Source organism: Dendronephthya gigantea, unplaced genomic scaffold, assembly GCF_004324835.1.
Source record: "Dendronephthya gigantea isolate DGI-Jeju-01 unplaced genomic scaffold, DenGig_1.0 1307, whole genome shotgun sequence".
Classification (NCBI taxonomy): Eukaryota; Metazoa; Cnidaria; class Anthozoa; order Malacalcyonacea; family Nephtheidae; genus Dendronephthya; species Dendronephthya gigantea.
Genome location: NW_021164314.1, coordinates 28,878 through 44,700, shown reverse-complemented (window position 1 = coordinate 44,700; position 15,823 = coordinate 28,878). Strand labels below are relative to the sequence as shown.

The window sequence follows — 15,823 nt, the reverse complement described above, 5'->3', positions numbered from 1 at the left end:
TGAGTGTGATGTACAACAAAAGTTGATTTTATGCATGTATTCACGATTATGCAGAATATTTTTCTTGCTTCTTTGAAAGCGGAGTTACTTAAATTAGAACAGATCTGGTATAATCAGTTTTTGATTAAAGGATTAAGATCATTGAAATATTGATGATTCATTGCAACGTCTGCAGCCATACGCATTAATGGATTGAACACGAGCAATTTCTAGACGACGAAAATAAAATGCGATCATATTAGAAAGGTTGTGTTATTAGAGAGAATTATACACAGAACCCAAGATACAATTCAATACACGAGAATACCACACCTGTAGTAGGTCCCTGCCAATGGATGGAAGTTTTGGAACAACGTGAGATAACGATACTGGAAGATGGAACCCATAATCCTATATTTTATAAGAAAAAATTCATGGCTTGAACAATTTGCATACTACGTCCAGCAACGAAAAGAAAATTTAAGAGGCACCAAAAGAGCCACCTTTGTTAAGTGTTCTTTGCTTACTTTATACTCTGGCAATTTTGTCATTCCAGGCCAAGCATCTTCATTTGGTGATCCTAAGATTCTTTTAGTACAGTATGTCAAAAAAATATACTACAAACAAATTTCTCAAGTAAATATGCAAACAGCGTTTTAAATAATCAGAAGACTGAGCCTTTACGACGCCTACGGCGGACACGTATAAGTTGCTACAGCTTTGCTGAACGCTATTTGTAATGCAATGGTACTATTTTGCATGTCTGTCACATTGTATATTAAATTTATCTAACTGTTTTTGAGCTTGGGAAAACAATAAAGATACTTGTATATTTTCTTAGTTGGTCATCAACGTCGCTCCCTGGGAAAAGAGGTCTTCCGCCATTCGACAATTCTAAACAAACAATTTTAAATCATATTCAAGCCAACATTGTGGATTACCAGCCTCGATCACCGTTTTTTTAATTTTCAATTTAATTTGATTTTAATTCTTGCTCAAAATTTGACGTGAAACAGCCAAAAGAAATGCACTGTATTTCTTAGATGTTTGTAATAGTAAGATTTCACAGCTCTGGCCATTTGTTTTATTCGAATTTATCCTTTTTTCAAGAGGATTCTGAATTTAAAAAGATTGTGATGCATACCTGCAAAAATGCATCCAGCTGACCACATGTCTATTGAGGTCGTGTAAATCTTCGCTCCCATTAAAACATCTGGCGGACGATACCATAATGTTACAACCTAGAGTTGAGATATACTAGAGCAACAGTATTCATTTTGAGCAATTCAACCTGTTGAATGTTGAATAAATGAAACATCTTGATAAAAAAAATTGAAGGCAGCGCACTAATGCTAACACCACGCAGCCAGGGTTTTTATTACTTTTTTTCGTTATAAAACCATGGCTTTTAATGTCGCAAAATAAGCAGATGTAACCAGAAGAAATGTTAGAATTAGTAATGATAACAATTAAAGTTTGCAATCATTGTTATAAGCATTTGAAGATGCTATCTTTAAAAGATGGAAGTTATTAGGAGTGTAACTAACCTCAGCGAATAACAGCGAACAGGAATACCAAACGGTCGAGCTAATCCAAAATCACCCAATTTTAACTCCCCATCCTTTAAATAATTACGGTAAATGGTAAATTTGCCTGACTTTAGGCACAATATGCAGCAAGTACATATTCTCAAAAAACTTCCAGAGTTTGCTATCAAAGCCGGTGAAGATTTCGTTTACCTTATTAATTAGTAGATTTTGAGGCTTGAGGTCGCGATGTAGTACATTATTCGCATGACAAAATGCCAGTCCTCGTAATAACTGATACATGAAAGACTAAATAATTTTAAAATATTTTCTAAAATAAACTGGAGTTCAACACAAAGTCTGTCGAGATGGGTCCTACTAAAAACCGCCGACACCGCCCAATGGTAAAGAAAAATCATCCGAGACTTCGTCGGTCTGGTCTGAAAATGACTGACTAACAACGTCAACGATTTTCCTTCGACTGGTGAAGTTAAAATTGATCTAGGGTAATTGTTACTGCAAATTGATCCATAGAAATGATGAGGTTAATAAGAAAAATCTTGGGAGAATTCTCGTCTCAGGTGGTCCTGGGATACGTCAACACCACCAAATCAAGAGTCTGGCATATATCCAGGTTATGAAATCTCAAAACACAAGTTTCAAAAGATCATAAGAAAAGAACAACATCATGTTACCTTTACAATATTAGCATCAACTTCCCCTTGACAGCTATCAAAGTATTTTTTCAAATCCTGTATAAAAATTTTAATAAAAAAGTATGACAATGATAGCTCTTATAAGGCAACAAAATAATATGGTAAAGTTTAAAGTAGACTTTTCAAATAATGCAGCTTAACTGATAAACATTTAAAACCTCCTTGTATGTATAATGTATCCTGTGATTTTTGTTAACCAGACAGGGTCTTCTACAACCCAGCACAAGTGTATAAATGAACTAAATCTAATGTATAGAAATTTCGGCAGAGGAAGTCACCTAGCTGGTCACAGTACTCAAAAACCAAAGTAAGTTTTTTCTCACTTATCATAATATCATATAATTTAATCTGAAACAAAAACACAAACAAAATATATTTTATATGGCCAACAAGTATGATTTACTTGTATAGGTTGTATTTGGTAAAAAATGTGCTTCTCAGTATTGAGACACAAATTATCACATTAACTTGCCTGACAATGTTCTTGTGTTTTAATTCTTTCAGTAGACAGATCTCTCGTAATGCCGAGCTGGGTACACCCTGATGTACAATTGATTGGATAAGATAGACTACCAAATATATTAGTCCACTAACATTTGGCAACTTTGTCCAGCCTAGGCTAGGTCTACTTCATTCCAATATCAAATATAAAGGAAAGAGGGCATGGTAGGAGACAAAATAGAATGAAGCAGTCAAATGCCTATTGCTCTGGATATACCAATATATTAGGATCCAGTCATTGTTACTCTGAGCACCTTGTTTAGTTTCATGTCAGACAACCTATTATTAATACAGTAATACCAGTTAATCAGTAATATATTCCTGGATTTGGCCTTAATTCACCTCATCATCATCATCATCCAAACGAACTCTTTTTAGTGCTACAATCTCATGAGTTTCTTTATTCTTGGCTTTAAACACAGTTCCATATGTACCTATTTCAGAGATTATTGAGTGATGTTTGAAAATTTTGCTAAAATTGGATGAGCTGCTGCCAGGGTACATCTAATTGTGGCAAATTTTTAACATCACAAGTGAGCGAATACTCCAGATATGATATTGTCCAAGTAAGCACAGGCCTCCAACTGACATTACCAGTTAATTACTTGTATTAAAAAGATATTTAGATATTTCTAAAGCCCTGTTTATGCTATTAAATAAGACCGGGCTTCAATACTTTGTCATCATTGCCATGCTTATACACTGGGTAAAAAGTAAACGAGCCTGATTCATCTACAATTTCTTATGTTTACAATTCCTAAGATAAAGTTAAAACATTAACATGAAGTACTCGAAGCATATACAAGGTGCAAAGTACATTTATAACTCGAGGACGAATGAATATTATAAACAAATACCTTCCCCGATTTTTTCAAGTTTTTCATATTTCTGCATCACAGTGAATACCGATAATCACGAAATAAATAAAAGCAGTTGTTATCACTTCGTATTAACTTTATCCTCTGTGTTTATTATTTTCATTCATAATACTGTCATCCGGTATAATAAAAGGTATTCAACGATGTTGATACTGCGATAGGAATGAACTGATCAATATTTCGTTCGTTAAATAAACGTATTATTTAATACAGTATAAATAAACCAGTGATGTAAACATTATTTGACCTTCCCTTCCCTAGATACGACTGACCTCCTTCTGTCCTTCAGACCTGCGAACAGGACCAACAGGTCAGTTTTCGACTGAAAAATTAAAGTTGAAGAAAAGTGGTTTTGAATTACAATCTTTATTATTGTAAACTGCGTGGAATCAAATTCCAATTCTACTTAGTAAAAGTTGCCGTGTTAAGTGAGAAAATGCCAAAAATTATGGGACTTTTCTGGATTTTTCGATTACGTTCTTTGGCGGAGTACATGCCATGCGCGGGCGTTTACCCGCGGCTTCCAGCAGACCGAATAAAATATTCAGTTACTCGGAAAAAATACATTTGGCATTGCTTTGGAGTGTGTGTTTCCGACACGCATAAAGCACTTCTAGCGTATTCTAGTGTCAATGGAGAACCGTTAGGAAAACATTTATCTGTGTATAGTAAACACAGTGATTTTGTGGTGAAGATTTACTGAAGGAAACACGGGAACTGAATATATATGAGCTGGCATCATAAATAAGGTAAGCACTTGTAATTTGACGACCGCTATATTTCAACACAGGTTTCTAATATGGATATACGGTTTCATTTTATTCTTGATAATTGTGACATTTTGCCACTGAGAACATTTTATGAAAGAACATTTTATGAGTAAAACTGTGCGTTGTATAAGTTGGAAATAAAATTAGAAATTCATAGACGAGTGTTTATTCAGTCAATAAATTTTAGTTCTGATCTGTAGGGTATTATCAGATTCAATATTTGCATCAAATTTGCCACGGTTTTTTAGTGTTTTGAGTGTCACTTGCTGGGCAACGAAAGCGTTCCCATTTTACTAGTTGGAATTTTCGGCAATTTTACCTGGCATTTCGTGTATGGTTTTCCATTTAATATTAGTAATTAATTGGGTCTTAACTTGACAATTACGAATGGAATGCTTAAATTGTGTACGAGATCGTACAATACACGGCTTTTTTTTTAAAGTTTACCAATTCGAATGTTGCAACAAATTATAACGTGGCTAAATTTCGTTTTTAGGGTAGTTTCACAATGTAATGTTGTAAATATATACACACGTGTATGATTGTCATAGAATGTACACATTATAGTTGTCAACAAAAATGTATAACTGTGTCCTTGAATGCACACTAAGAGTATAGGAAGAATTCTTGAGAATGCAGACAATGGTTGTTGCATTTAGATTCTTCAGGTGCAGAATGGCCACTTAATTTCTTAATGTAAGGTTTGAGCATATTCATAACAATGTCAGACTTAGTTTACCTGCTATTAAGGTACCTTGTGTGCATGTACATGTGTGTAGATTAATTTGACATTATAGAAAGAGTACAATATGTTTGTGCATCAATGCTCTATGATTCAATTGCAGTTGTATTAATTACAGTGCTAATTATTAAAGTTCAGATACTTACCCATTCTTGTAATTATTGTCAGCATGATAGTTGAAAGTACATATAGCGACCATTCAATATAGGCCCTAATTAAGCACCACTCTACATGTCAAGTGGATCTCGAACTTAAGATTTAGAATTGCAATCCTGGGATTGCAGTTCCAAAAACCTAGAATTAAATTATATTTTTTAACAAATTTGTATGAGATTAATTTTATATGAGATCCATACTGATCTATAAAAAATCTATATTGTAAAGCATAATGATTTTAGTAAGATTCAAACCATCACAATTTAAAATGTACCTCCTGATTAATGAAACATAGTCATTGCATGTCATCTATTTTCTTATTTAGTCTGATCCTAGTCTGGAGTGCAAACCTTTTTCCACAGTTTTAATAACCTTTTAAAGACCTCTCAAAAACTATTCTTATTCTTAACTATAGTCTTATTAGTTACAAAAGAAGTGATTGTCTTTCATGCACTTAGTTCATTCATAATAGTTTCACTCTGAGAAAGAGAGTACTCTCTCTGGCCCTAAAGGCACTTTAAACAATTCCTAGTCCTGACACAATGTTGTTTTATGCAAATCCTTTGCAATACTGTATCCTAATGCTATTTTAAAGAATTCCTTTCCTCTGCAATTTGTTGTGGTGTTTGAGCACTGTTCACACCCCCAATAGGATTATCCCCACACATGCAGGTATCTCATCATCATCAGTTAATGAGAACTTCCAGGCACTTGTAATTGAAATAATAATAATAGTTCTCTTAGGATTCTTTGGTTTGATACAGTTTTTTGTGAGTTCAGAAATGAATAAGATCACTTGTGTGGTATATAACGCACCATCATTGGGACATGAATCTGACCGTTTTTGGAAATCTTCCTTCTGCTCAGTCAGGAAAATGGCTATCAAGTGGGTGTTGCACAATTGTTTAAATTTTGCATTTAGCAAAAGTTGGCGAAATGATTTTCAAAATTATTAATATATTAAATTGGAAAATATTCCCACTTTGTCTGGTAATCACCAAGTAAATGGTTATAATATAAATAAAAAAAAATTATTGTTGCATTCATCATAATTGCATAGTTAGCACTTATCTTTATGATAAAAAAACGGATATTGTTAAAGGATTGGGTTTGTTAGCGAATACCAAAAATGGACTTTATAGTGGTTTTTTAACGAATTGTGAAAGTATATCTTCAATTTTTATGTTTATTTGTGTTTTATAACTATGGAAAAGAAACATTCTAGTTGGGAGTGCCAGAATGACTGAATGTGACTCTGCGATAATTTAACTGCGTAACTGCTAAACTGCACGCATCTTCTCGGGCAATGCTCGACTAATTATTATTAATATTTATAATTATTTATATAAATCATGATTTACGTTATTTGCAGTAGCAAAAAGCTATTATTGATAGTTGGGGCGACTGACTGACTCACTGCCAAGGCTTTATTGCCGGTGTTGTCATGATGATGATAGTCTCGAGACTAAAGAGAAAAGTCTGGTGTCGGTGCAGCCTCGGTTTCGTTTGGTTTCCTATAAAATCTATTATTCTTCTAGTTATCGTGTAAATTACGATGCTTTTTATTGATATTGTCATTTATGTCTTCCGATTTTGTTTCTGTCCTTGACTCCTTGTGTTGATTTTCGTTACGTTAAAGAAAATACTAGCGGATTGATAAGGGCACAAAGATCTTTTTTAATCATTATTCTTTAATTATATATGACCAGTATGACATACCCTGAACAAGAATACACCCACATTATTAATAAAGAGTTCTTTAAAAGATTGCTATTGAATTGTTTGTATACACTACACGTCAACATATAAACTGCTAAGTTAATCAGATATACTCGAAAAAGAATTATCAGCAATATTGCCTTTGGTTTACTTCTAAAGCATCGTGTGTAGTTGCTGCTCGTGCTGTGTAGCTATTGGTAGTATTGTGTACGAAACGAATCCTATATTTCAGAATAATTGTGGTTTTAGTAGATCCGCCTCCAACTTCAGTTTCTGCCGGGTGATAATTTAATTGAGAAATATCATGTGATCTTCGAGCTTTAGAGCACGACTTGGGGGTTTCTTGAGAAGACAGGCGAACGTTGAATACTGTTTTGTTAAACTGTGTCAACTCTGGTAACTCAGACCATTACAGTATTAGTAATCTTACTGAAATCACAAAATTTATTATGCATTAACATTGAACAAGATCAAATGTTCGATCTTTGAAGTATCCTTGTGAGTCGTGACCGAGCAGGCGGTGCAGCCCTATAATGGTTTATTGATAATTATCAAGGCTTTAATCTTCTCCCAGGTGCAAAGATGGCAGATGATTCGGATCCAGGTCACAAGCTGGTGCGACGGAGTAGTCTTGGTAAGGGTTCTAAGAAAAGGCGAATGAGCAAGAAAAAATACGATGGACGAAATATCATGGACGACATGGCCGGGGTCAGTGATATGGTTTTACTTGATCCACTTACCGAAGACAAACTAATGGAGAATCTTGAGAAACGATTCAAAGCTGGAGAAATTTATGTATGTTTGAACATTTTCTGCGGCTAATTGTAGAGAACAGTCATATTGTACTAGAGATTTTTTCATTTCATCTTTCCTCAAGAGTCTGTACTGCAAGTTGTAACTGCAAATCATATGCATAATATATTAAAATGAAATAACGCATGCGTACATTGTATAACTTTTACGATCTCTTATTAACCGTGTAAGAATACCACGCTAAATTACTGAATATTGTGTTCGTGATTAGTTCATCTGATAGAGTTATCATACACTACAATATTGATAATGTTTTCTTGCAATTATTCCAGACATACATAGGAAATGTTGTGGTGTCAGTGAATCCCTATGAAAACTGTATCTTTATACAAACGAAGTGATAATGGAGTACAGATCAAGAAACATTATGAAATGGCGCCACATCTGTAAGTATTCCAGAATGATATCTTTCGCACTGCCATCAAGACCATTTTAGGTAGTGTGTAGTCTGTTGGAATTGCTCGGGAAGAGATTTTAAATGAAGTTTTTCACAGGTACGCAGTTGCTGACTTGGCTTACAGATCAATGCGAGATCACAATAAAGACCAGTGTATTCTTATTACTGGGGAGAGTGGTGCTGGGAAAACAGGTAAACCTGATGTATTGTAATGGTAGTAGTAATTAGACTAAACTTAAGACCAGACTCAGTTGCTGGTTAAAATGTTAGCATTTACAACAATACTTCTGGGAAACGCTTTGTAGAAGCTTCAAAAATTATCATGCAGTATGTTGCGGCTGTTTCTGGAAAGGGAAAACAAGTTGAACAAGTTAAAGAACAACTTCTTCAATGTAATCCAATTCTGGAAGGTAAGTTAGCGACATTTGTGTATTATTCTCTTCAATCAACTTGTTAATTTTGTTGTATTTCATTATTAATATTTAGCGTTTGGCAACGCCAAGACATTGAAAAATGATAACTCATCCAGATTTGTAAGTATTTGTGCATGTGTGATTAATGTTTAGGGTTAGGCCTATACCTATAAATACCGCGGCTGTGTCACAGAATGACACTATACAGCACTGCAGAAATCAATGCATCTTAACAAATGAAATGGGCTCGTAGAGCGCGTGCGTAATACATACATCTGTTGGTTCACAAACAGAAGTACTTGTGTGATGTTGTAAATCGAGTGTTCGCTTGTCTTAGGGGAAATACATGGATTTAGAGTTTGACTTCAAAGGAGAACCTGTTGGTGGTGTTATAACAAACTGTAAGTTCACAGAATGTTCAACGTACATTTTAAATATATAATTTAGTGCAGTGTTTTCTTAATTGAAGCAGTTATTGAACTTTATGCATTCGATTCTAATGAACTGGTTGAACGAAGGGCGAAAAGGAAAAACACTTTGAGTCCTCAGATTCATTGAACAAACTAAATTTGAGCTTTGACATTCAGTAATATTTATACAACAGCGTTTTCAATTCATATTTCACAATGTTTTCAACTAGAATAAATGATCCCGCTTAAGTTTCTTTATGTTAGTTTTTTAATATGACTCATTTATTATGTCTTCTTTTTCATGTTGATTTTCGGAAAACCAGATCTTTTGGAAAAGGTATATAATAGCTTTGATTTGCCGGATATTAGCTTCTGATATTCACATGCAGCGTATTTAGAACTTATTTCTTATCTTTGTGTTGAAACTTCTTGTGTTTTAGTCTCGAATTGTGCATCGTGCCAACGAGGAGAGAAGTTTCCACATTTTCTATCAGCTTCTCAATGGTGGATCGGGAGAGCTTCTTCGTAAGAAATATTTTATTGCATATTCAACAAACTGAGTAAAAGCACATCAAAATGGGGAAGTGCTTCTTACAAAATATTTCACTTTATATAACAACACATCAGTTCCAAGTCAGGGAATACATGATGACTTGATGAAACAAAAACAAGCGATTTCTAAGTTGGTTGAATATATGTTTCATCTGTTTTATTTTAGGCGCCCTGGGCCTGGAAAGAAACTGCGCTAAATATGCATATTTGAAGGAGAGTGGTTGCATTTCTGTGAAAACGATTAACGACGTTGAAGACTTTCGTTATACTGAGGTATAACACGAGACACGGATAGTAAATTCCCCCGAGTACTTTCGCGACTTACTGAATATTACGTATCACAAGTTTGCCAGCTAGTGTGTCATTTTTCTCTCGTAGCTATTCTCGTAGGAACTATGAAAAAGCTAATTCATTCACTGTTTCCCAAGGTTAACTATGATTTAAAATTAAAATTTTTTTAGAGTGCTATGGGCGTAATTGGGTTTAAAAACCAAGAGAAACTTTGTATTTATCAGCTGATATCAGCAATTCTCCATCTTGGAAATGTACAGTTTGAAGCAGCGCAATTTCATCACGGGGCTGACGGTGTATTTATCACAAATAAAATGGGTAAAAAATTTACGTTATGCATTACCTTTTCATATAACAACGAGTTCAAACTGACGAGAATTGAACGATACGAGACGTTAAAATATCATATTGTTCATCATATATATACATGTTGTTCTAGTGCTGAGAATTATTGGAGATTTACTGAGATGTGAACCAGAAGTGTTACAAAAGGCGTTAACAGAAAGAACGGTGGCAACAAAATACGAGTCCTTCAAGACAACTTTATCGCCATCTGAGGTACAATTGTCGAACACAGGTTTTTAAGAAAGTGTATATGAGTTGACTGTTGCTAATTAGGCTGATGATATTTTCATTTTTTCAAGGCTGGTTATGCCAGAGATGCTCTGAGCAAAGCTTTATACGATCGCTTATTTTCCTGGTTGGTAGCAAGGATCAACCAGAGTAAAGGTATAGAATCAATGATTATATATGATGGGAATGAAGGGATAGGAATGTGGGAGAATGGTATTTCGTGACTGTTATCCACTGTATCCTGTTGCCTCTGAATACAAACAGCTTATCTTTACTCTTAGGTAAAAAGAAGAACTCGCACCAAAGTAAGCTAATTGGAGTGTTAGACATTTATGGATTTGATGTTTCAGGTAACCTCTTCATTATTGATTAAGATAATCAAGGAGTAAGATTAACTTTAAGGTCTAGTCATATCTAGTAAACAATTAATATCTTTTCCATTCCAATTTTCAGAAAAACTTTTTTTCATTATAAATTACTGCAACGAAAAACTGCAACAAATATTCATTGAACTGACCTTAAAATCAGAACAAGACGAGTATGTGAGAGAGGTAAGAAAATTTTGATCAGCTTTGCGCATTTGCATTCTTTTTTAACGCCGGAAGAACAATTCATGATGTAGACACTGAATTGACTGTTTCTTTTCTTCAGGGTTGAATGGACTCACATCGACTATTTCAACATTCTGTGATTTGTGATCTTATTGAAAAAGTAAGATTACTGACTCTTAGTTTATTTTCAGTTGGCTATTCACATTTAATTTTTTTTTCTGCCTTATAGAGCAATGTTGGAATAATAGCCATGATAGACGAAGAATGTTGCGACCTGGAAAGGTACAGATTATTTCATTGATCTATACTGGTGACTTAAATGAAGATGATTAATATTGTATAACAATTGTATATAATTGTGAGTTATTGTTTCAAAATATTGATTCGATATAAAATATCAAGTGCTGCAACTTTGGCCTTTGTAGGCCTGTGGCCTCTGTACTCGAACTAAACAAATGATTTGAGTCAGGTGTTCACAGTATCATCACTATGATGTGATTTTGTTTAGGCCTCCGATATGACGCTTTTGGAAAAATTAAATGCGAAATTTCTGGACCATCCACATTATGACAGCGAGAGCGGTACAAATCCGAGGAAACCAAACTTGAAGATTGGACAAGGACATTTTGTTTTGCGACATTATGCAGGAGATGTAAGAAAATTAGTTTTGTAACTTTATCGGGCGGTGGAGCTGCTTTTTTATTCATATTTAATGCTGACACAACGGTTTTTCTGCACGGACCATTGGGTTTCTGATGACGGTGACCCATTATTATCAGTAATCACTGAGTGAGGAAACAATTCCAAGGCATTTCACCCGGGAGGGTTTTCACGGAAACAATGGAATGTGTCGTTTGCTCATGCACGTAAGGAACAATCTTTGTTATCTTTCTCTGCCTAAGTCAATGTATTTTTCTTTTATTCAGGTGACTTACAACGTCAATGGCTTCTTGGACAAGAACAATGATCCGTTGTTTCGTGATTTATCACAAGCAATGTTTCAATGCGAACATCCTTTGTTGCAACAACTTTTTCCAGAAGGTAATTTTCTTTGAGGACGATGCATGTATTTGATCTGCATGTAAATAAGCACCTTCGGTCCTTCGCCTTGTCCACATGCATACCCGGGGCATTAGGTAAAGGGATTAGTTGGGTTAGTAGAAATGAGTGTTAAAATCATCATTGATATGTCGTTTCGATTTGTAATTGCTACATTTTTATCGGCAGGAAATCCCGAGACACCTTCTCGTAAACGACCCAGTACTGCTGCTACCAAATTCAAGGTGGGCCGCTCGAGAGTGTTGCATTATCTTCTATTGTCTTTTTTATCGTTCTGGTCTATTTTATTAACTACTTTCTTGTATTCAGGTGTCCGTAGCACAGTTGATGAAAAATTTAAGAGTGAAAAATCCCAATTATGTGAGGTGTATTAAGGTATTGTATAACTTTTATGGGAATATACTGTCATGTCGAATTTTACAAGAAAGGATTGTGGAATATCTATTTTTCTTTTTTAGCCAAATGAAGCAAAGAGGGAAAAAGTTTTTGATGAACATTCTGTGAGGCATCAAGTCCGGTATTTAGGGTAGGTTTGCATTTATTCATCCTAATGATATCACCGCGCCTGCAGTGAACTATTATGATTTTAATTTTGCTCGCTGTGAATCGAACTGTTAAAATACTTCAGTAGCTTTTGAGACCCCAAACAGCGAAAAACATTCGTTGTTAATTACGCATGGATTTTTAGGTTATTGGAGAACGTTCGTGTTCGCCGTGCTGGTTATTGTTATAGACAGGAATACTCTATAGCTTTGGAAAGGTATTTTACCACGTAATATATAGATTCTAAACAACCTGTAACGTAATGTTTCAAGCTCCCCCCTTTTTCATCCCTTTGTCGTCACCGTCTCCACTGTACGTCTACAACCCATATTGCTGAGTCATTGGTTTCATTTGTCGATTCACTTATCATTACGTGCAATGATATTTGCACTAGCTTCTTACTCTAATAAACTATTTTTTAAAAATATTTCCTATTTCCAGATACAAAAGTTTGTGTCCAAAAACATGGCCGAAGTGGGATCGTGATCCTAAACAAGGACTTGGTGAGATTTTGAAGGTAATTTTGCTCTTGTTTTTATCACAACAATGAAGAGTCCGCGTCGTCAGAAATATCCAAGTTTTGAGAAAACGGCGTAATCGACCAGTCCGCCGGAAAACGGCGTATTCTACCACGGTCGAGTCCGCCGGAAAATGGTGTATTCGACCATGGTCGAGAATTTTCCTGAGTGGAAACTAGCCTTCAGATGGTGGATAGAATAATTATTAAGACGAGTTTCTGCATGAAACAATTCTATGTATGGTAATGCATCAACCAGCTACTTCTTGTTGCTATATACTTGTGCTTTTTTATGTTTCTTTTGCCTTCGGCAGTATGCAACATCCTGAGAAGAAGCATTCTAGAAAAGAATCTTCTAAATCGAGTAACAAACATTTTTATAATTGTTGTTGTTTAATTTTCAGTGTCAGAAAATCAAAAGAAGTGAATATGATTATAGAAGGACCAAACTTTTTATCCGAAATCCACAAACGGTATAAAATATTTATACTTTTAACAGAGTTAAGTTCAGTATTGGTCAGACACCGACCGTATTCATGCAGAGCAAATTGTTGACATCAGCAAATGGAAGACCGTTTAGCTGTATTTCAATAAATTTTGCAATTCGTTACACCTGGGCGAATAAAGATTCAGAATCATGTCCGATTTAAACACGAATTAATCTTACATGTTGTCATATCAGAATTCTGAACTCTGTATATTTTAACAAATGCAATTTAATCTTTACTTTTTTTCTCATGCTTTTCCTAATTTTAGTTGTTTGCACTGGAAGATAGAAGAGAAGAAAAGTTGGAAGATCTTGCAGTCATCATACAAAAACGTTATAAGGGTTTTCGTGACAGGAAGAGGTAACGTATACGTTTTAAGCTACTTCTTCATATATAAAAGTTAATTATTGCATTTGCATCATCATATATCACTGTTTTCGCGAAGACAGTTTATAAAATATCTGCATCTATATTTTTTCTATATTTTCTGTGACAACTTTGTAGTTCATCAAAATGTTGATTAGCAAAACATTTAGAGGATTCAAGGTATATTTCTTTTCATTTCATATGAACTTTATCATATTTTTCAATTCTAATATTTTTCTTTGTATTTCTGACGTAATTTTAGGCAAAGAAGGATTACCGGACGCGCGTAATGCAGCCATTATGATCGCTTCGTTTGTCAGAGGATGGCGGGTAGGCTAATTTTTCTCTTTATTGTTTAGAAGACTTGAAGGTTGAATTATTTCACATGATTTATTTGCTCAAAACAGTTCTCAGTCTTACAAAATTTGGACAAATAGGAATTTAATAGTTCAACAAGAGCTATCGTCGACTGAACAATAACTCTGTGATGTTTGAACTTACTTTTTTACAGGTGCGAAAAGAATATCAACGTTTCTTCCGATCTCATGCCACAGCAGTTATTCAACGTTGCTGGCTATCTTACGTCGTAAGTAATTTACTCTTCTCGGTTCCGTGATTATCGGCGACCCACTTATCAACAACACACCCTCTGTATATCTCCCAATTTGGGGATGTTCCTGCCCAATATTTGTATGTAATCTGTCAGTTTTTGTTTTTGAAGAGAATATCGAGTGACTGTGTTTGCCATTCTTGCATGCACGGATGCTTTTTCAAAGTTTAAGTAAATAAATATTGCAGATTAATTCCTCTCTAATCCCAATGATCTATGGCTCCAATAATTAGTTCAAAGATTGTTTCTGGGTTCATGTCTAAGTACTCTCTTGATATTCTTTTTCAGAACCATATTATCTTCTTCGTGTTTATTTCTAACAGGTTTCAAGATTTTTGAGAAAGCTTTTGCAAAACTTACCTTCGGAATCTCCACTGGAGAGGAGTTGGCCATCAAGTTTACAGAGATTTCGAATGGCAAATGGGCTTTTAAAGGAGATATATCACCGCCATCGTGTAAGATATAACGATCATAATTAAATATTTTGAAACCGTTTTTATATTTCATTTTTTTAAAATGATTTATGCAGTGTCGCCCTCACATCTCTAGAGAATTTCATTCTTTCATGCAGGCCAGCCGCTTGCTGTATCACCAATCCAGAAACACAACCTTGTGCTTGATCTGTCATTCTGTCTTTGTTTTTTGCTTCTTTGTATTTATAACTTACGTTTTAATTTCCTGCCTCTTAACAGAAATTTTTACACCGTCGCATCCCATTTTATCCCACCATATCCCACTATGCATTTGTTGGGTGTTCTCATGGAAAGGTAAACATATATACTTCTGTCTTCATTTAAAATCTTTAATAAAAATATAAGAAGTATGAACATATAGAAGTATAAACATATATACTTCTGTCTTCATTAGGCAATGCCTAAGCACACGTTTATAAACATTCAGAGTAGTAACTACATTGGGTTTTGGTGTGATTGGTCTAATGGTGATGGTGCGGTGATGATGATTGGTGGTGGAGGAAGTGCTTGTGACAGAGCAGATCATGGTGTTGGAATAACAGAGGAAGATCAAGCGAAGTTTGGTGGAAGTACACCTCGCCATGATTTTGGCTACAACGTTGCACCTTCAACGTATTCATTCAATTTGTGGGTTCGTTAGAAACCATCAGTTATAAAACATTTTAGATTGGCGAAAATACCATATATCAATTTGTTATATATAGCGGCAACAATTAAACGCTACGCATGGGTATAAACAGGGATAATGGCTTAGTAAGTTAGTTGATTCAAAGACTATAT

General features: G+C 34.8%; 2 pseudogenes; one reads left to right on the top strand and one right to left on the bottom strand.

Moving 5' to 3' along the window:
* Positions 1 to 12: 12 nt before the first annotated feature.
* On the bottom strand, positions 13 to 4,005 carry LOC114545126 (annotated as a pseudogene).
* A 135-nt stretch (positions 4,006 to 4,140) lies between these two features.
* On the top strand, positions 4,141 to 15,823 carry LOC114545122 (annotated as a pseudogene).